Genomic DNA, 21,967 nt, shown 5'->3' with positions numbered 1-21,967 from the left:
CCATTATTGTAACTTCTTACAGCAGAGAATGCTTTCATTTTTTAAAAATTTTATATAAAAGGGATGATACAGTATGTGCCCTTTTATGTCTGACTTCATTTCAATATTATGTTTGTCTCATTCATTCATACTGTTGCATGTAGTGTAGACAGTTATATCAATTCTGTGTAGTGTCCCATTATGTGAACATACTTCAATTTATCCTTCTACTGTTAATGAAGATTTGAGTAATATCCAGGTTTCAGCTATAACAAGCAATATGCTATGAACATTCTATTACATGTCTTTGGGTAAACATTTGTACATTTTTATGATGAATATATACCTAGAAATGGCATTTCCGGGTCACAGAGATTGCATATGTTCACTTTCAGTAGAAACAGCCAAATAGGTTCCCAGAGAGGTTGCACCAGGTTTACCTTTCCACCACTGTGTTTGAGAATTCTGCTTGCTCTATATCCTCCTCAACACTTGGTGTCTTCTTTCTTTGATTTCTGTATTTTCTGGGTGTCTCCTCGAGGGGTTATTGAGTAGTATTTCCTTTGGTTATAATTTGTATTTCCCTGACGGCTTTTCATATGTTTATTGGCCATTTGTGTCTCCTCCAAGAGAGAGGTTTTCAATGCAGAGAATCATTTACAAAAGTTCTAGATGGGCAGGGAAGGCAAAGAGTGGGTTTTACCTCAAATCAGGGAGCTCCTTCTGCCTCTGTCCGGGGGAGCACTCACAGCTGAGCTATGGCACTGCTTCTGGAATGGGACTGCCTCAGCTGCCGCTGGAGGTACTGAGAATGCTGGAGTCTACACTTCTCTAGCAGTGGCCTTTCTGCTGCTTTGAGAGTTGCAAACAGAATGATTTTTGTGTTACTTCTGCTTTCTAAATTCCTACCAGTGCCTCCCATTCATAGAATCAATCAGAAACCTAGGCAAGAGAATCTAGAAGTGTCATTTTCAGGCCTTCAGCACACTACCCTTCCTTCCCAGTGAAGAGAAAAGCTTGGAAGGTCAGGAAGCAAGCTGCATACTAAATGACTCTATCTGGCCCCGTGGCATTTACCTTAGCCCTCTAAATATCAAGGAGCAGGGAGGTTCATAAGGGCTATTGCCGTAGAAATCTGTATGTAAATGTGTATGAACATTTTCAGGCAGCTGGTTAATCAATAGTTTTCATGTATGAAAACAGTTTACATAGTGCTCTAGAAAAGCAGAAAAGAAAGCACTTACCCTCACAATTCTTATAACTTCTTAGTGAGTGAAGAAAAGCACACATGGAGTGTCAGTGAATAACACAGAAAAATGGGAGGCTGAATTATGATAATAGCTATGAGTTTTAAATGATTTATCTGAAAGCAGGAGAGAAGAAATGACAGCTAATGTAGTTGGGCATGCAGTGTGGTTGAGCTTTATCTCAAAGTGTAAATCACGTTTGAAGAGGTAAAGGGAAGAAGAAAAAACTTTCTGGGCAACAGGAGCAATATGAGTGGAATAAAGAACACAGAATTGAGCTATGGCATCTTTACAAAATATTGAGATTCTATCTTACCTTGACTTGAAGTACGCTTTAGAAGAATATACCAGAATCAATAAAATAAAATTTTATAACAAGATTGCTGTCAACTGGGGAATCTGGAAACCACACTGCAGTAGAAATCAGGGAAGTAAGATGTTTAGCTCAGAGAGGAGAAACCTAAGAGGAATGCCTTTGACGTGTTATGGAGAAGAAAGTATAACCTTTTATTTGGTTGTTCGAAAACAAAGAGCTCCTATCAGTGCACTAAAATTAGAGACACTCAGCTGTAAGTTCAATGAAAAAGAATTTTTTAAACAATTGTTATCTAATAATGAAACATACTGCCTCATGTAGATATGATGTCTGCAGCCCTAAGCTTGTCTCACAGGAGTTGAATGACCGAATATACCAGAGAAAGAATTCCTGCAATCGGAGTAAAGAAGATGATCACAAATTCCCTTTAATCTAAAAAAAGTAGTTTGGGGTAGGTAGGGTGGTGTTTACCAAGAAAACTGAAAGCCAGTTAGTTTACAGTTTAGTAATTGGTATAAATTAGTTTTTCTTACATGCCTACTTTGTGCCAGATACTATCCAGGGAACTGATGAATAAAATAATTCAGTGTTCTCTGAGTGAGAAGGAACCCTAGTCTTATAAGATGCACCATGACGAAAAATGAGTCTGAGGCAAACTAATGTTAAGAAATTCTGCATCCATTTACCCTCTTAATAATAAAAATAATTCACAGAATATAAAACACTTCCATGGCTCTGTGATATCCTTCAGTAAACAAATTTGCTTCACTTCGGTCTCATCCAATATTTTCCAAATTTATCTCAAAAAATGATCTTCTTTTAAAGTATCATATCAACATTCTGGAAGTGTTGTCCTCACAGGACTAATTTTTCTGGATACCATTTTAATTGTAATCACAACTACTGCCTATGGGAGTCTATGGTCTAGTGTCTAGTAAGGGAAATAGACAGTTACTACATAACATGAAAGCAGTGCTATAGGGTGGACGCACATTCTATGGAAATGCATAGAAGGGCTCCTAATGCAGTCTCTATGGCAGGGAAGAATTCTTGCAGCAGGTGATACATACCTAGGACCTATCAGATACTCAGGAGTTATTGAGGGAAAGGGAGGGAAAGATTGTTTGAGACGTAGGAAACTCCAAATGTAAGGGCCTACAAAGAAGTGATTTTGATACATTCGTGAAAAGCATGGCAAGTTTTTAAAGAAATGCTTCATAGGGACTTGATATTTAAAATATTAACATAGATTTGTTTTGCATCTCAGATTTTCTTGCAAGGTCACTATAAAGGTTATTGAAGCACAGAATTATACTACTATAAGTGTGGGAAAGAAGCGTTGCGACCCTCTAGTCAGAAGTCTTTTCTAGGATGGTCTAATATGAAACTATCCTTTGCTTAAATGTTTTTAGTCTCTGAGAACACTCTATCTCATAATGCATTTTCCCCCTTATATTAAGATGAAATCAACCGTCATGTAACTTTCACCTGCTCCAGGTCTGCATTCTTGAGCTGCGTAGAAGGACCTCTGGGCTTTATTACTTTAGAAGTGCCGGAGTCATTTTCTGCTGGTGATGGAATTTAAAATCAGATCTGTTTAACAGAGTTTTCAGTTGCTCTGCCCATTCATTTTAATATTAGACATTTCACCACTTTTAACATGTGAGATATAGCTGTATGTCTTCAAGTTTTCTTAGGACCACAATATAAATATTGGGTTTTATATAACCTTTTATTTATCAAGGGAGCATTTTGGGGATTTGGTTTCGGCATCTTTTTGTAAAAATGTTAGATCTTAGGAACATTTTCATAATTCAGCAGGGTCTGCAATGTTAATGGACCTGAGCAGCAGGATACTTGGACCACATACTATAATTACTCCTCAGAGTGCTTGTAATTTGAATTCCAGAGCCTAATGCTGGCTGGAATTCATTTGTTTTTCTTCTCTTATTGAAAGTGATTCACAGCGGCCTTCTGATTTTGGAAAACTATTGCTTTTGCTCAATTCTAAGTTGCTACTCCAAATTTAAATTAAAGTATATTAGTGGAAAAAAGATGATAGGGATTGAAAAAAGTAATCGTGCAGAAATAACTATCTTCTATGAGCCAAAGATTCTTTTAAAAGCATTTAAATCACTCAGGGACAAATTAGAGTTTTCTTTCTTCTCCTTCATCTCAGGCTTCCAGTATTTGTCTAAGGAATATATGTTCCTCTCTTGATTGAAATTAAATAGTTGAAAATTACTGAATAGCTTCAAATTCCGATTTAAACATGAGATACATGAAATATAACTTGATACTTTGTGTATAAGTTGTGTGTGTGTGTAATTAGCATCTCAAAATTAACATGTATAAACCTTTTCTTTAAACTAGTTAAAATTACTTTGGATTAGCTTTGAACAGAATTAGAATTTTAGATATGCTGTAGTTCAGTTGAAGCAAATTCCATGATGTTATAACTGAGGAAACTGAGGCCAATAAAAGTTATATGATTAATATTACAGTTAGAAGTGGAAAATCTCTGAGGATTTTTACCTTGCATGGTTGGTGTGCTTTTTTACTTGGTGATAGGCCAATAATGTCAAAATAAATGTAAAAATATTTTGACTGTTCAAATAGTGATAATAGTTTTATTTGAATAAGTATGGGCGTGTTCAAAAAAAAAGGAGAAATCTAAATTTTAAAATGAAACCTAAATATTAAATGATGTAATTCTCATTATTTCTAATTTTAGTGGTTTATTTTTTCCCCATCAGGAAAATCATCTTTTGGGATCTTACCTTATGAAGAACTTCTAATGGTAAGGACATTTAATTAATGAAAATTTTCTAAAAAACAATAACATGTTTATTGCGTGACATTATTTATATTTCCTAATAGAATGTCCAATATACAAAGAGCAGAGAGAAAGTAGATTGCTCCTCTTCTAAAGGCATTTTTTTCCCCATTAACCTGTTTTATTATTTTATAGTACTTATCACCACCTGATTTTTATTTATTTTTTATATCTGTGTTGCCCATCTTTGCCTCTAGAAGGTACCTTCTGGGAGAGCCAGAATGCTTGCTTGTGGATGAGTGTCTGGCATGTAGCAGATATTTGTTGAATGCATGCATTAATGGTCAATAAAATGATCACCTATCATGTGCCAGCCACTGAAATGGATTGCTTCAATGAAACGTTCCCATTTATCCTCGTAGTAAACCTAAGAGTTAGGTAGCAGCTCCATTTTATAGCTAAGGAAACAGTCTCAGAGCAGGAAAATTATTTGCACTAGATTATGTTACTATGAAGAAGATATTGGAACTTGAACTCTTGTTTGGCAATTTCAAATACCAAATACTTTCTTCGTTGAAGCAGTTATCCTGAAATCCAAAAGGTTAAAATGCAATGGGGAAAAAATGAACAGGAAGCTTATGCAAAGGCCAGAAACAACATTTAAACACAAAATTTCCCTTTCAGAAGACCCCACTGATCCTGAGCTATCTGAATATGATGCTGGATAATCGATGCCCTAGTTTCAACTTAGCTGTGTATTTGATGCGTCTCTAGCAAAAGGAATACAATTTTGGAAATGAAGTATGACCTGGTCATAGTTATTTAGGTACTTATTAATAGTTTTGAATCAATATTTGTCTTATTAAGTATATAGTCAGAACATTGGTTTGACAGGACAAAGTTAAAGAAAAATATAAATTTTAATTCCAAAAAGAGCCAGTTAATTTCCAGATTTTTATATTCCAATTAGAGATCATATTTATCTCAGCAATTGTCTCATTATTTTTTAATTCAACTTTTTATTTTGAGATATTATAGAATTGCTCACAGTTGTAAAAGCTAATATAGAGAAACCCCATGTGTTCTTTACCTAGTTTCCCCCAGAGGAACATCTTGCAAAATTATACTGCAAATCACAGGTTATTGACATGGATATGTTTAATATATAATACATTTGCATTGCCACAAGAATCCCTCCTGTTGACCTTTTCCAGCCGTACTCACCCTCTGATCCTCCCTAAATTCCAGTAACCACTAATCTCTTCTCCATTTCTAAAATATTGTCATTTCAAGAATGCTATGTAAGTGGAATCATGCAATATCTACCCTGACAGTTTTGGCTTTTTTTCAATCAGCATAATTCCCTGGAGATCCATACACATAGTGTATCAATAGTTCATTTCTCTTTATTGCTGAATAGTATTGTATGGTATGGTTGTACTAGAGTTTATTTAACCATTTACCCATTAAAGGACATTTGGTTGTTTTCAGTCTTTGCATATTATGAAGAAAGCTGCTGTGAATATTTGTGTGTGGGTTTTTTTTGTGAATATAGGCTTTCCTTTCTCTGGGATGTCTCATTATATTTTTTAAGTCTAAACAAACAAAAAGTGATTTTAAAAATTATCATTCACATGGGGCTCCCATATCACAAGAATTAACTAAATCAGGATAAGAGGGAGATGTAGAGTAAGCTAAAAGGAAATTAAATAACCGTTTTTTATTGATGTATGTAACCATCCTTACTGTTACTGTTGTTATTATATGAAAGCTGGTGTTTCTCTGAAATTAATAATCTTGACTTGTTTATTGAAGAAACATGCAGTTTCCTCATCATGTTCTCTTCCTTTGAATTTTTATATGCTGAGCATTAACCTTTGTTTATCTTGCCGCTGTATACAATGAAGTGAGTGCCAGGTTTATATTCATAGATCAATTTGAAAAGGATTGGAGCTGTAGCATTTCTCTTAAGAACTAAGGTCCCCTTCTAATTTGCTGGGGCACAGCATGCCAAAATGTCAGGGTGTGTTTTATAGCATTTATTAATAATCTACATTTCTCTCATGAGGTATATTTGCTGGTCTGGCAGCTTGTCTCTACTCATCTAACCTTGAACTATAAGAAAACAAACAATATCTTGGCAAATAACAGTATGGGAAGGAGACTATTCTAAGTAATTCAAAAGTATAATTAAATGTGTGTGTTCATATAGATAGATAGATAGGTGTAAAGAGAGAGAGATTTGTGTGTGTGCATGTATTTGTGTGTGTATATACATATATATGTATACGTATATGTATTTATGTATGTATGCTACAAACAGCAAAAGACTTCTCTATTTTAGAAAAGAGAGAACTTTTCTAAACTAAAATTGTTTTAAGAGAGAACTAAAATTTTACATGTCTTATTTATATTCTATTAAGGTAAGTTGGGAATAGACCCTAGTATACATATACTAATTGTAAGAGAGAATGGGTATTTCTCTACCAAATTTTTAAAACCACGCAAAATTCAGAAATTGCCATACAGATTGCTGTTTTTTCACCCATTAGAATCAAGAAAGACAAAAATACTGATTTATTCATGGATTTAAAAAAAATATTTATTGATCCTTTTCCTCGTGAAGGTTCTAATCTAGGTGGTGGGAAATCAAAGTGAAAAAGTTCTTGCTAATGGAGCTCATATTCTAGTTGGGGGAGGTAATCAATGTGCATGTAAATAAATGAAGTTTTCAAATACTTCACTGTGAAAAAATAAAATAGGGTGATGGGATTGAGTGGTTAGACAGAGACTGATGATGCCTATGTCAGCTTGAGTGGTCAAAGAAACTTCCCTGTGGAGGTAGCATATGGGCAGAGACATGAATGTTAAGCAGAAGCCAGCAATGCAGAAACACAGAAGTAGAACATTCCAGGTAGAGGCAATGGCAATGCGAAGACCTTAAGATGGGAAAGAGCTGGGGAACTTTGAAAGGTCCATGGATTTAGCTCTCTCAGTCTTAGAAATTAATTATCTGGAGCCTGACTTTTTGAAGCCAGAGTCTTGATGGGCAGTACTGGTCAAATGCCACCCCAACACCTAGATGTCACTTACTAAATGGACAAAGAGAATAATTTTCATGGTTGAAAAGATGTGACATATACTAGAGAATCATGCAGAAATCAGAAACTGGAAGAACAGAACACTGAAGTGATGAATGGACATGTAAACAAAGAAGCAAGGAAAATTTGAGGGAACTTTAAGCATTTCAGTTTGATTGACTAGTTCAAGGAATAGCAATGGGGCTAGGTGGCTGAAGGAGTAAGCAAAGGGAAGAATAGTAGGGGAAGAGGTCTACAGACCCAGATGTGTGTAGGCTTTAAGCTCTTGTTGGTTTTTAAAACTATTTTTGTCAGTAAATCATAATGGCTAAAAAAATATGGATTCTGAAACCAGGACTCATAAGATTGAATCCTAGTACAATCACCTGTCAGCTTAGAAACTTGAGCAAGTTACTATTGTTGTTTGAGCCTCACTTCCTGGTCTCTAAAATGGTACTAATATTTGAAGTTACCTCATATGGATTTTGAAGTACTAAATGAATTAGTTTGAATGAAATGTAGAAATATTGAAGGATTTTATCTATGGAAGTTACAAGACATTGCTTGAATTTTAATGAGATCATTCTGGCTATTATGTTGAGATACAATGAGGAGTGAGAGCAAAGTTTGAAGTAGGAAAACCAGTGAGGAGGCAATTTAAATAATCCAGTTTGGAACAAGTTAGTGGCAGTGGGAAAGATGAAAAGTGGTCAGACTGACTTGTGAATCAGATGAGAGATATGAGATAAAATAAGAAGGCAAGAATGACTACAAGTTTTCTGGTATAAATAACCAAAAAGAGAGACTAGATTTCACTGAAGTTTGGAAGACCCAAGATGAAGCATGTTTAGTAGGAAAATCAAAATTCTGCTTTGCACTTGTTAATTTTGCAATGCCAATTAAACATCAAAGTGGAGATGTTAAGTAAGCAGTTGAATATTTAACTTAGGATTCAAAGTCATGAGACGGGATGAAGTCACCAAGGGAATTAATGGATCAGAAAAAAAATGAAGAAATCCAGGAACCAAAGATTGGGATACCTCAATCTTGATCAACGAGATAGGAAAATAACCTGAACATTAGATGAAGAAAGTGCTTCCAGGTGGAGGGAATGGTCAACCATGTCACTTACTGCTCTTGTGTTAAGTATGTAAGGCTGGAGAACTTATCATTGGTGGGGGTGAAAGCCCCATGAAAGTAGGAGAAAAATTGAAAACTGAGCAAAAAAATTGAAAATGAAGTTTTGAGAAAATTGTCTCAGTGTTTTTCTGTAAAGGAGAGCAAATAAAAGGAGTGATAGCTATAGGAGAGATGGGAATGGGAACAATCTTGTGGAGAAAGTATAGCTGATGATAAAAATGAGTGATATTCTTGAATAGGTAAGAAACCATTGGATCTGGCTCATATGCAGAGAGCATTAGATGGGAGTGTTGACATATCATCTATTTCATTAAGATCAAAGACAGAATAAAGGGATACAGAAGTTGATAGGAAGGTGGGAGTTTTGGGGAGCTCCTTTCTAGTTGCTTTGATTTGCTGAGTGAAATGAGAGACAAGATTGTTAACTCAGAATGTAATTGAGGGAGAGATGTTGGAGGTTTAAAGAGAAAAGGCATGATATAGTTATCTATGAGGGTAGGAAACTTAATACAAGCACCAAGCAGTATTAAGGAGTCACTTAAAATTCATGTTCAGCTGAGTGGGTACACGTTCAGAGTTGACAGAGAGATGAATTTCATTAGGGTTGTGGTTTTGTCAAGTGTATATAATAAATCAAGAGACGAACAAGAGAGTTAAGGGAGTATGCTAGTGTGTAATTATAATGATTAATCATGGAAGTTAAATTACATAAGTATAAAATGAGGATGAGAGAACGAAAAGTCGAAGGATCAGTAGATTGTATGGGTAGAAAGAATCATTGGAGTTAAGGTACTGAAGGGAGAGAGCAATAGAGAGAGTTAGCAGTGATCAGAAAGTAAATGTTTGAACTTGTGAATATGGAAATGTTACTGTTATATGTACATCCATGAGAGAACTTGGGTGAGGTAGGGTGGAGACAAGATCATTAGAGGAGAAGATTTCAAAGTACTATAAAGTTAGAATGTTGAAAGAATAATCTCCTATAAGTTGTTATCATTTAGATTTAAGACTGGAGAGGTTTTTGAGAGAGTGACTCAGAAACTAAAATCTTCAATAAATGAGGTGAAATAACATGAGGGCCAAGAACTGACTGTAAGAAGGAGTTGTATGTAGTAGTTAGTATCTGATCAGTAATGCTCTGTTCATTTCACAGTAAAGGAAGAGGGAGTAATCTGGAACTGGAGATGAGATATAAAGAGGACACTTAGCCCAACACCAGGCCCCCAGGGGTATGAGGAAAGGGAGAAAACACACAGTGATCTACTGGGAAAGCATTATTCTTAGAGAAGATCTGCGTTCCTTTGAGTGAGATGATGAAGGGAACATTGAGAGTCAAGTGGAGGATACTGGGCATTTGGAAGATAATGCACTATGAATTCCACAGAGCACGGTGGGCAAGTTTTAGGAACTGTGGAAAGCTGGGAGAGGGGGTCTAAACAGGAGATATTCAGAGCCTAAAGAGGTGAAAATGTGGGGAATGAAAGGTGAAGTTGGGGGCTTCTTACGGTGATCTGAAATAAACAAGAACAAAGGGTATAGAGGTGGTGGTCTCATAGAAGGTACAAGTGATGAGAACCTGTGGGTATCTTGGGGGATCCCCTGTACTACTTCTGAAGGTAGTGAGAGGCAGGGAAAGTTCAGTATTGTACCAACAAATCTCTCTCTTTGACCACAGTTGCTGAAGCTTTCTACACCTGATGAAAGGTGGTCTTAATTTGAGTGCAAAAAGTTAGAAGTTTTTAGTGAATTTCTGGTTTATATATTATTCATTTTTAAAGTTAAATAATAAAAATATTACTTGTGTTCTGATCCAGACCAATTCTAATCACTTAGCCATCACATTGGGATGGTAGTCCCTATCCCAGAATTTCCCATAAAGTTTCACATGTTAAATAGGAATCTTGTTTAGATAAATCTCAAATTATTTTCCCATATTTGCTTTAAACAATGGGTGGTTATGCTCTGAAGCCATCGCTTTTGTATTTAATTTCTCCATTGACTTGATTAAGCGCAATAGTTGTTCACTCCGAGATTTCGCTCACCAGGAGGTTTCTCACAACTCTCCTCGTTATCCTTTCTCTCCTCTTGGTCGTCTGGCAATAAAATCATAATCCTATCTTTTACAACATCATAGGCTGCTAACAGCATGAACACACTCAGAGGATTCTTGCTCTCATTAAGCTTTTAATTTCTTTATTGACTTTAATTAAATTTTAGAGGCTTTTTGATAACAAGAAAGACACATGTTTGTATATTGGATTAATAGCATTGTATTAGTCAAATTCTAGATGATATTTTGAGAGAAAGCATAAGCTTTTCTCTTATCCTAGAATCACAAATGTGAACTTTTCCATCTCTGAATTTCTCGCTTTTAAAGGGGAGGGACGTTCTGTTATATGAACACCATAAACATTGCACTGCTTCCTTGACAGAGCCTAAGAAGCAGTGACTCTCAAGTGAAGCTTTCTAAACAACATTTCAGCTGATTTGCTTAGTGTAAATTGTATTGAAGAGTGCCTATGCTTTTAAAATGCAATGAGGATATTTACTAATTCAATGAACAAATATTTATTGAGCACCTCCAGCATGCTGTGCACTCTTCCAGGCAATGAACAGTGTTGGTGCTTGAGGGAAGAAATGTACCTGCTCTCACAGAGCCTATATTATAGTAGCTGAGATAAACAATAAACAGGTGAACTCATTTAAATAAATAATACATTTTAAAATAGTTATAGGAATCATGAAAAAAATTAAGCAAGAATACATGATGGAGTGACTGGTGGGATGGGGGTGGAGATAAGAGAAGGTGGTCAGAGAAAGTTTCCCCGCATAGCTGATAATTAAGACAAAAGAATCATTAATTTATTACATTTAGTCTTTCTCTCTTTAGTTTTGGTAAGCTTTAATTAAATCTGCATATTGAGTTAAAGTAGCATATAGACATTTAAAATTAAAGCAAATGGGAAGAAATAAAGGTTTATTTCAAATGATAAATCATTTCCTTTATTTTTAAAAAACACCCAAAATCAAATCTTTTAAATTATTATTTGAAGTATTTGAAAGAATTAGAGTATTGCCATAAAAGGGGAAATAAAATAGATTGAAAAGCATAGAACTTGAAATTTTCTCCATGGTAGATAATATTCAGTAGCTGCACTACCCAACATGGTGGATGCTAGTCACATATGGCTATTAAACACTTGAAATAAGGCTAGTTCACATTGAGATATGCTGTAAGTGTAAAGTAAACACTATTTCAAAGGCTTAGTGCAAAAAAGGTAAAATATTATTTTTTTATTGATAACTGGTTGAAATGACAATATTTTGTATAGATGAGGTTAAATAATACATATTTTAAAATTAATTTCACCAGTTTCTTTTGACTTTTTTAAATGTGACTACTACAAAATTTAAAATTCTATATGCAGCTCTTTTTTGTGTTTCATTGTATTTCTGTTGGTCAGTACTGCTGTATAGAATAGCCAAGGTTTGATTAAGCATATTGAACAGAATTTACACCCTAGTCATTTAAATGAATTAAATGCTCATGAAAAATGACATGTTTTCAAATTTAGATGATGAAATCCAAATATAAATTTATTTAAGCCAAGATAATACTGAGGTTATATTATGTTAAAACCAATATCTATTAACATTGGTAATATTAACATAAAATAATCTTTGAAATCTAGTAATTTTTTAATTCTGTTAGGAAAAAGAACCTTCTGATTTGTTGGGAGACTTGAAATGTCATCTAGAATAAGTAAGTACATTGATTAAGTTGAACAGATAATTTTTCATTCTTCATGACCTGCAGGAACCAGCACTAAAATATACCTATCTTTTCCAGGGATCACCTTTGGGTAAAAATAACTGTTAACTTTCATAAATGAAATTATTATAACTGGAAATTGCAGTGATATTTTTAGTCTGATCCAAATGCCTTTGCACACAGACTTTGGTCTAAGTGATTTAACTAGCCACACAAATTGTCAGAAAAATACTCTCCCTAGGTTGAAACAGTCCTGATGAGAAAGGGATATCTTCTGTTGTTGTTTCCAGTTTTTGTTTGCTTGCTTGTTGCTTGTTTTAAACAGCTATTTCAAACACTTGTGAGGCATGTTTTAAAGGCAGAAATACTTAGATGTAAAATATTAAATGTGTGACAGAGATACTAGTTCAATATTATCAGTTTAGTTCAAGTTGAAAAGACAAATCCAGTTTTAATTAAAATCCTGATGGACATCAGCATCATGATGGAGTGAGTTGCTCCCTTTGTCTCTTCCCTCTGAGTTACAACTAAATGGACATCCATTAATCAATAAAGGATTCCCTACACAGTACAACAGGATGTCTGCAAGATCCACTTAGCCAAACATCTGAAGGCTGGTGGACTGGATCCCTGGGAAGCAGTGGAACTGGGTGAATGGACCTATCCCCCTCCCTGGGGGCAGTGATCAAGGTCATGGTTCCTGATACAGTGTCTGGCATGACTGTAAGAGGAGGTGGTGGCAGTGGGACCAGCATGGAAATGTTTTTGGAGTGGTGCCCCTGCATGCAAGAGTGCCCACTGTACTTGAGTGGCCCTGCCTGTGCCAATGCTCTCCACCCAGTGGTGCCAGCTCAGCTCACCCAGAACTGGGCCCTGCCCACCAAGTTCAGTGACACAACTGAGCTGCCAGCAAGTGCAGAGCAAGCCTGCATATGAAAGAAAGTGCCCCCCTCCACCTAGCCCAGCAGCTCAGTTGGTCCCCTGTCAAGCACAACAGTTCTGCTCAGATGAGAGTGACCCAGCAGTGGAGTACAGAGGCCCCAATTGTGTGTGCATGAGTGACCCACCAAACAGCTGTGACAAGGCCATTCAAATGCAGAGCAGCCCTATTGATACAACTTCCAGCAGATGGGGTAGGATCAGAAAGAAAAGCTCCTGCTCCCCAACAGTGGAGGCAGGTAGAATCTGCAACCTGATACTACTACAAATGTGCTGGCAAAGGATCAATGCATCAAACAGCATGATGAACTACAGTAACACTTCAGAGCAGAAGGAAAATTACAAGTCTCCAGAAACCAATCCTTAATTCACAGTAATTTGCAATCTGAATGACAGAGAATTCAAAATACTTGTCATAAAGAAACTCAATGAGTTACTAGGAAACTCAGAAAGACAGTTCAGTGAGCACAGGTATAAAATTAATGAGCAGAATGAGTACTTCACCAAAGAGATTGAAGCTCCAAAAAAACCCCAAACAAACAGAAACTTTGGATATGAAAAACACAATTACTGAGATAAAAATAATGCAGAAACCATAAAAAATAGAGCTGACATTATGGAGGGCAGAATTAGTGATTTTGAGGATAGAAATATAGAAATGCTTCAGGTGGAGGAAGAGATAGAACTAAGATTTTTTTGAAAATGTAGAAATTCTTTAGAAATATCTGACTTAATTAGGAAAAGCAACATAAGGATTGTAGGTAATACAGGGGGAGAAGAGAGGGAGAAATGAGCAGAGAGCTCGTTCAAAGAAATAATAGCTGAGAACTTCCCAAACCTGAGGAAGGTACTGAATTTACAAATACATGAAGCCAATAGAACTCCTACTTACATCAATGCAAAAAGACCTTCTCCAAGGCATATAATATTAAAACTGGCAAAAGCCAATGACAAAGAATACATAATAAGGAAAGCAAGGCAGAAGAAAATCTACAAAGGAACCTCTATCTGGCTTTTAGTGGATTTACCAGCAGAAAACTTACAGGCTAGAAGAGAAGGGAATGACGTATTCAAAATACTGAAAGACAAAAACTTTCAGCCACCAATCCTCTATCAAGTGAAACTATCCTTCAGAAACAACAGAGAAATAAAAACTTTGCCAGATAAACAAAAGCTAGGGGAGTTCATTGCCACTAGACCTCCCCTACAAGCAATGATCAAGGATGCACTGATACCTGAAATAAAAAGGCAAAGGTCTACAAAACTTTGAGCAAGGAGATAAATAGACAGAATCAGAAAACTGCAGCTCTGTTTCAGAAGAGGATAGCAAATATATAATTATAACTTAAAAGATAAAGGGAAGGAAAGCATCAAAAGTAACTATAAACACTTCAACTCAGTCACAAAATCACAACACAAAACAGAATAACTTGTGACAACAACTCAGAAGGGGAAGAGGAAAGGGATGGAACCTAATGGAGATAAGAGGCTATCAGAAAATGGGCTATCGCATCTATGATCTTTCATACAAACCTCACAGTAACCACTAAAGAAAAAATCAGAGCAGAGCCACATATCATAAATAATGAGAAAACTGAGAAAACTGTCAACCTGAAATGGCAGTCAGAAAGAGAAGGGAAAAGAAACAATGGAAATATGGAACAACTGGAAAACAAGAGACAAAATGGCAGTATTAATCCCTCATATATCAATAATGACTCTAAATGTAAAAGGACTGAATTCTCCAATCAAAAGACAGAGAGTGGATGGATGGATTAAAAAACAAGACCCAATAATATGCTGCCTCCAGGAAACACATTTCAGCTCTAAAGACAAACATAAACTTAGAGTAAAGGGATGGAAGATGATACGCCAAGAAAAAGGCAAGCAAAAGAATGCAAATGTTGCCATACATATATCAGACAAAGCAGACTTGAGGATTAAAAAGACGATGAGAGCCAAAGAGGGGCAGGATGTAATGATAAAAGGGACATTCCACCAGGAGAACGTAATACTTATAAATGTATATGCACCTAACACAGGAGCACTAAGGTATATGCAGCAACTATTAACAGACCTGAAGGAGGAAATTAACAGAAACACAATAATAAAAGGGGACCTCAAAACCCCAGTTACATTAATGGACAGATCATCCAGACAGAAAGTCAACAAGGAAACAGTGGCCTTAAATGAAATACTAGACCAGATGGACTTAATAGATATATAGAGAGCACCCCATCCCAAAACAGCAGAATGCACATTCTTCTCTAGTGCACATGGAACATTCTCAAAGATAGCATATATTTTGTGAAACAAAGCAAGCCTCAGTAAATAAGGAGCTTGAAATTATATCAGGCATCTTTTCTGACTACAAGGCTGTGAAACTAGAAATCAATTATAAGAAAAAGACTGGGAAAGTGACAAATACGTGGAGACTAAACAATGTGCTACTGAACAACCATTTGATCAATGAAGAAATGAAGGAGAAATAAAAAATACCTGAGACAAATGAAAATGTAAACACAACATACCAACTCTTACAGGATGCAGCAATGGCATTACTAAGAGGAAAATTTATAGCCATACAGGCCTACTTCAACAAACAAGAAAAATCTCAAACAAGTAATCTTAAACTACATCTAACAGAACTAGAAAAAGAACAGCAAACAAAGCCCCCAGTCAGCTGAAGCAGGGAAATAACAAAAATTAAAGCAGAAATAAGTGAAATAGGCACTAAGAAAACAATAGAAAGGATCAATGAAACTAAGAACTAGTTCTTGAGAAGATAAACAAAATTGACAACCCTTAGCCAGACTTACTAAGAAAAAAAAAGGGAAGAATCAAATAAATAAAATTAAAAATTAAAGAGAAATTACAACAAATACCACAAAAATACAAATTATTTTAAAAGAATACTATGAAAAAACTATATGCCAAGCAATTGAATAACATAGAAGAAACAGATAAATTCTTAGACTCATACAACCTCCCTAAACTGAATCAAGAAGAAACAGAGAACCTGAATAGATCAATCACAAGAAAAGATATTGAAACAGTAAACAAAACCTCTCACAAACCAAAAGTCCAGGACCAGATGGCTTCCCTGGAGAATTCTACCAAACATTTGAAAGAAGATTTGACACCTATCCTTCTCAAACTATTCCAAAACATTGAAGATGGAAGCCTTCCTAACTCATTCTATGAGGCCAACACCACGCTGATACCACAACTAGACAAGGACAACATGAATAAGGAAAATTACAGGCCATTATCACTGGTGAGCATAAATATAAAAATGCTCAACAAAATATTGGCAAACTGAATACAGCCATATGTTAAAATGATCGTTCACCATGATCAAGGGGGATTTATACCAGTGACAGAGGCATTGTTCAGCATCCATAAATCAATCAATGTGACACATCACATTAACAACATGAAGAGTAAAATTCACACGATCATCTCAATAGATGCAGAGAAAACATTTGGCAAGATCCCAAATCCATTTGTGATAAAAATTCTCAATAAAATGTGTATAGGAGGAAAGTACCTCAGTGTAATAGAGGCCACATATGACAATCTCATAGCCAACATCATACTTAGTGGTGTAAATCTGAAAGCCATCTCTCTGAGAATTCGAACAAGACAAGTGTGCCCACTCTTGCCACTCCTATTCAACACAGTACTGGAGGTTTGGGCCAGAGAAATTAGGCAAGAAAAAGAAATAAAAGTGGTCTAAATTGGAAAAGAGGAAGTAAAACTCTCACTGTTTGTGGGGGCCATGATTTTATATATAGAAAACCCTAAAGAATCCACCAGGAAACTATTTGAAACCATTCGAAATTATCAACAACCACAGCAAAATTGCAGGGTACAAAATTAACAAAGAAAAATCAGTTGCATTTCTATACACTAATAATGAACTAGCACAAAGAGAACTCAAGAATACCATCTCTTTTACAATCACACAAAAAGAATAACATATCTAGGAATAAATTTAACCAAGGAGGTGGAAGACCTATACACTGAAAACTATATGACATCATTGAAAGAAATTAAAGAAGACATAAAGAAATGAAAAGATATTCCATACTCATGGATTGGAAGAATGAATGTAATTAAAATATCCATATTACTTATAACCATCTACAGTTCAATGCAATCCCAATCAGAATCCCAATTACATTCTTCACAGAGACAGAACAAAGAATTGTAAAATGTATATAGAACAACAAAAGATCCTGACTAGCCAAAGCAATCCCGAGAAAAAGGAACAAAGCTGGAGGCATCACATGCCTGACTTTGAAATTATTGTAATCAAGATAACATGGTACTGGCACAAAAACAGACACACAGATCAATGGAACAGGATTAAAAGCCCAGAAATAAAACCACACATCTATGGACAGCTAATCTTCAACAAAGGAGCCAAGAACATTCAAGGAGAAAGGAAAGTCTCTTCAATAAATGGTGCTGGAAAAACCAGACAGCCACATGCAAAAGAATGAAAGTAGAGCATTATCTTACACTATACACAAAAAGTAACTCAGAATGGATTAAAAACCTGAAGGTAAGGCCTGAAACCATAACACTCCTAGAAGAAAATGCAGGCAGTACACTCTTTGGCATCGGTCATGGAAGCATCTTTTAGCATACCATGTCTACTCAGACAAGGGAAAGAAAAGAAAAAATAAACAAAGGGGACCACATCGGACTAAAGAGCTTATGCAAGAAGAAAGAAAGCATGAACAAAACAAAAATACAACCCACCAACTGGGAGAAAATATTTGCAAATCAGATATCTGACAAGAAGTTAATTTCCAAAATAAATAAAGAACTCATTCAACTCAACAAGAAAATAAACAACCCAGTCACAAAATGGGCAGAGGATATGAACAGACATTTTTCCCAAGAGGATATACAGATTGAAAACAGGTACATGAAAAGATGTTCAATATCACTAATTATTAGGGAAATGCAAAACAAAACTGCAATGAGATATGACCTTACACCTGTCAGAATGGCTATAATTAACAAGACAAAAAATAACATGTTGGAGAGGATGGGAAGAAGAAGGAACCCTCATACACTGCTGGTGGGAATGCAAACTGGTGCAGCCACTATGGAAACCAGTATGGAAATTTCTCAAAAAATTAAAAATAGAACTACAATATAATGCCACTATCCCACTACTGGGTATTTATCCAAAAAACATGAAATCAATAATACAAAGAGATTTATACACCCCTCTGTTCATTGCAGCGTTATTCACAGTAGCCAAAACATGGAAGCAACCCAAGTGCCCATCAACTGATGAATGGATAAAGAAGATGTGATATATACATACAACAGAATACAACTCAGCCATTAAAAAAAGACAAAATTGTCCCATTCGCAGCAACATAGATAGACCTTGAGGGAATTATGTTAAGCAAAATAAGCCAGACAGAGAAAAGCAAACACCGTGTGATTTCACTCATATGTGGAAGATAAACACATGGATAAAGAAAACAGATTAGTGGTTACCAGAGGGGAAGGGCATGGGTAGGGGTGGGCAAAAGGTGTAAAGGGGCATGTATGTGTGGTGGATAAAACTAGACTATTGGTGGTGAAAAAAAATAAAATAAAATAAAGCCCTTAATCATATAAAGTTTCTAACGAGTTCTTTCCTTGATAGAGCACTATAATACCCACTCTGGTAAACATTGTTTAGAATTTCCAAATGATAGGGTTCTTCCAGGCTAAATGTGGTTCTCTTTATCAATGAGTAACTGGTTGTTTGAGTATGGGTTCTTGTGATAGAAATCTCTCTTGAAGGATTATCTATTTTCCACTCTATGCTTATGTCAATCTTTTGTTCATGCTGATAAAACTTATTTATAATCTTGCATAGTGATTACTATTACTGCATAACAATTACTGCAGTACTCAGTGTCTTAAAACAGTTTCATTATCCATTGGTTAAGAATTTAGGAAATTCATAGCAGAAATAGATTTTTTTTTGGTTTAGCGATGTCTGGGGCCTCAACTGGACTTAACATTTGAGGGTGAGTGACTGTATCACCTGGAGGAGTGTTCATTTATAAATATGGTGTTTCATTTTAAGCTGTCAGTTTGGACTTTAAGTTGGACGCTTGAATGGTGCATCTACATGAGGTGTCTTCACATGTCTTGGGCTTCCTCACAGCATGAGCTTCTCAGAATGGTTAGATCCTTACGTGGCAATTCAGAGTTCCACAAGTGAGTGATCCAGTGAGAAAGACAGAAGATGCCTTGGTTTTTATGACCTAGCCTCAGAAATCATACAGTGTCACTTCTGCCTCGTTTTATTAGTTGCAAGCAAATCACAAGCCCACTCAGATTCAAGGGAAGGGGGGAACATAGACTGTCATCACACACTGAGGAACAAATCTCTCTCCAGAATGAGTCCTGAAAGAAAATTATAGAATTGTAAATGTAGATACTAATGGAACAGCTCCTCTTCTGGTAGTCTAATATTGATAACTACGATTTTTATTACTGGATATTGGGAGTGGTAAGGGAAATGTTCTTTGATCCATTAAGAAATTAATAAGTATCTAATTGTGTTGAAACTTGAAAAGAGGATTTGAAATCTAAGCTTTCAGCATCAAATCATTTTTGCTTTCACTCTAACAACTATCATTTTCCTCAAGCTTTATCTTTTTGATTAATTCTGAAAAAATGCATTAGTATTCCATTTTTTGAATAAATACCTAGATGTAATATTTTTATATATAAAATTAACCCATACTGAATGAGACTGTGATTTTTATGGAATCATTTCTTTTATTATTTAAGATTTTGATATTGATTTAGGATTATTTGCTTCCTTATTTTTAAAAGAGTCACTCTCCTAAATGATGATTGAAATTTTGTGTGCTCATCTGTAGCTTTCATGTAAATATAAGACACATCTCCAGGTTAGTCCCTCAGAATAGTCCAGCGACTACAAGGATATGAGCTCTGCTCTTATGGAATTTCTATTCTTAGTGGAAAGATACATACAGTATATAAATACATATGTAACAAAAACCACTGGGAAGTCATTATGTTTTACGGTTTCGAAAAATAGACTGAAAATAAAATAAGGTGATGTGATAGGAATGGAGAGGAGCTGTGATTTTGCTTTTAATTAGAGCATCAGGGAAGATCTCAATGGAATTATAATATCTAAACTGGAACCTAAATGACAAGACAGCAGTAGTTTTGTGAAAATTCTGGGGGTAACGGAGACAATGATGGTTAATTTTGTGTGTTACCTTAACTGAGCCAAGGGATGCCCAGGTAGCTGTTAAAACATTATTTCTGGGTGTGTCTGTGAGAGTTTCTGAAAGAGATTAGCATTTGATTCAGTAGACTGAGCAAAGAAGTCTGCTCTCATCAATGTGGGTGGAACTCATCCAGTCTGTTGAGGGCCGAAATGGAACAAAAAGACAAAGGAAGGGCAAATTCCCTCTCTATCTTGTTTAGCTGGGATGTCCACCTCTTCCTGCCCTTGGACATCGTAGTTCTTGGTTCTTGGGCCCTTGGACTCAGACTGAATTTTACCACTGGCTTTCCTGGTTCTCCAGTTTGCAGAGGGCAGATTGTGGACTTCTAGGTCTTTATAACCACATGAGATGATTCCTATATTGAATCTCCTCTTACATAAGTCTATATATATCCTATTGGTTCTGTTTTTCTGGAGAATCCTGACTAATGCAGAGACCATTTCAAGTAGAGCAGCCTTACTAATCACCACCATTTTTGGTCTTAAAACTCCAACCTCATCGAACAACTTGGTGTTACTAGGACATGAAGTGGTTTCACCATACCCTAGCGCTTGCTCTTTTTGCCTCTCTTGCACTTCCCTTTTTAAGCAAGAAGAAAAACAAACAAAAATAAATAAACAAAGAAAAATGAAAACTTCTCTTAAAATCCAACTCAATTAGCAACTTGACTTTTTCTCACCTTGCAAAATAGTCACCTTCCCCCTATCTTTTCAGAATGTTTAAAACACTTATCATATTGTATCGTTAGTGTTTCTTTTGTTATTTCCTATTTATTTTTATCACTAAATGTTGAACTTGACTGGGGAAAATCTGCTTTTTTTCTGTGTGTTTCTGTCTACCTCAGTGTTTGGTACATAATAAACTCGAAAAAATGTTTCTTTAATGTAGTTTTGACTCCAAAATCAATTTTCTTATGTTAAAAGATTTCTGTTTGATATTAAATATTTCCAAGAGACTTTAGTTCCTTCAGTTATACTTGACCATGTGTTTTTGTGTCTCTGCTAATCCACTGTAGGTGGCATTATGAAAACACACCTGATAACTCCCCTGGAACAATTTTTAAACTTGAAAGAGGTTTTAATGAATTGACTGTATTTTTCAGTCAGTGATGAAAAATATCCCTTGAATGAGAAGATTGATATTTGTTAAATGGGATTTGCAGCTTTTCTAACACATTCTACCAACTAATCACCTCCTGTTAAGTGTAAATGTGTTTTCAGTGTCCTGCTATACGAAGAACTACTCAATTCATTCTTTGGTAATTATAGGTTAGCTGGTCTATTAAGAACTGTGAAATAAAAATAATAATGATGATAAAGCCATACATTTGCATTCTCATGAAAGAAAAATCTAAAGGAGGAAACATACTGCGCCCCCTTTATTTTCACGAAAATCTTTCATCCTAGTATCTCTCCTGTTTCTTGAT

General features: G+C 35.6%; 1 long non-coding RNA gene across 1 annotated transcript in view; it reads left to right on the top strand.

The window, feature by feature from the left end:
• LOC123288754 (uncharacterized) overlaps positions 1-21,967 on the top strand; it is a 2,093,166-nt gene that overhangs the window by 255,559 nt on the left and 1,815,640 nt on the right. Inside the window, exon 2 of the long non-coding RNA XR_011505731.1 lies at positions 4,299-4,342. This is a non-coding gene — a long non-coding RNA (uncharacterized lncRNA). The remainder of the gene's footprint in view (positions 1-4,298; positions 4,343-21,967) is intronic.

This window comes from Equus asinus, chromosome 9 (genome assembly GCF_041296235.1).
Source record: "Equus asinus isolate D_3611 breed Donkey chromosome 9, EquAss-T2T_v2, whole genome shotgun sequence".
Taxonomy (NCBI): domain Eukaryota; kingdom Metazoa; phylum Chordata; class Mammalia; order Perissodactyla; family Equidae; genus Equus; species Equus asinus.
The sequence above is the reverse complement of the archived record's forward strand: the minus strand, read 5'-3'. Positions and strand labels throughout refer to the sequence as shown.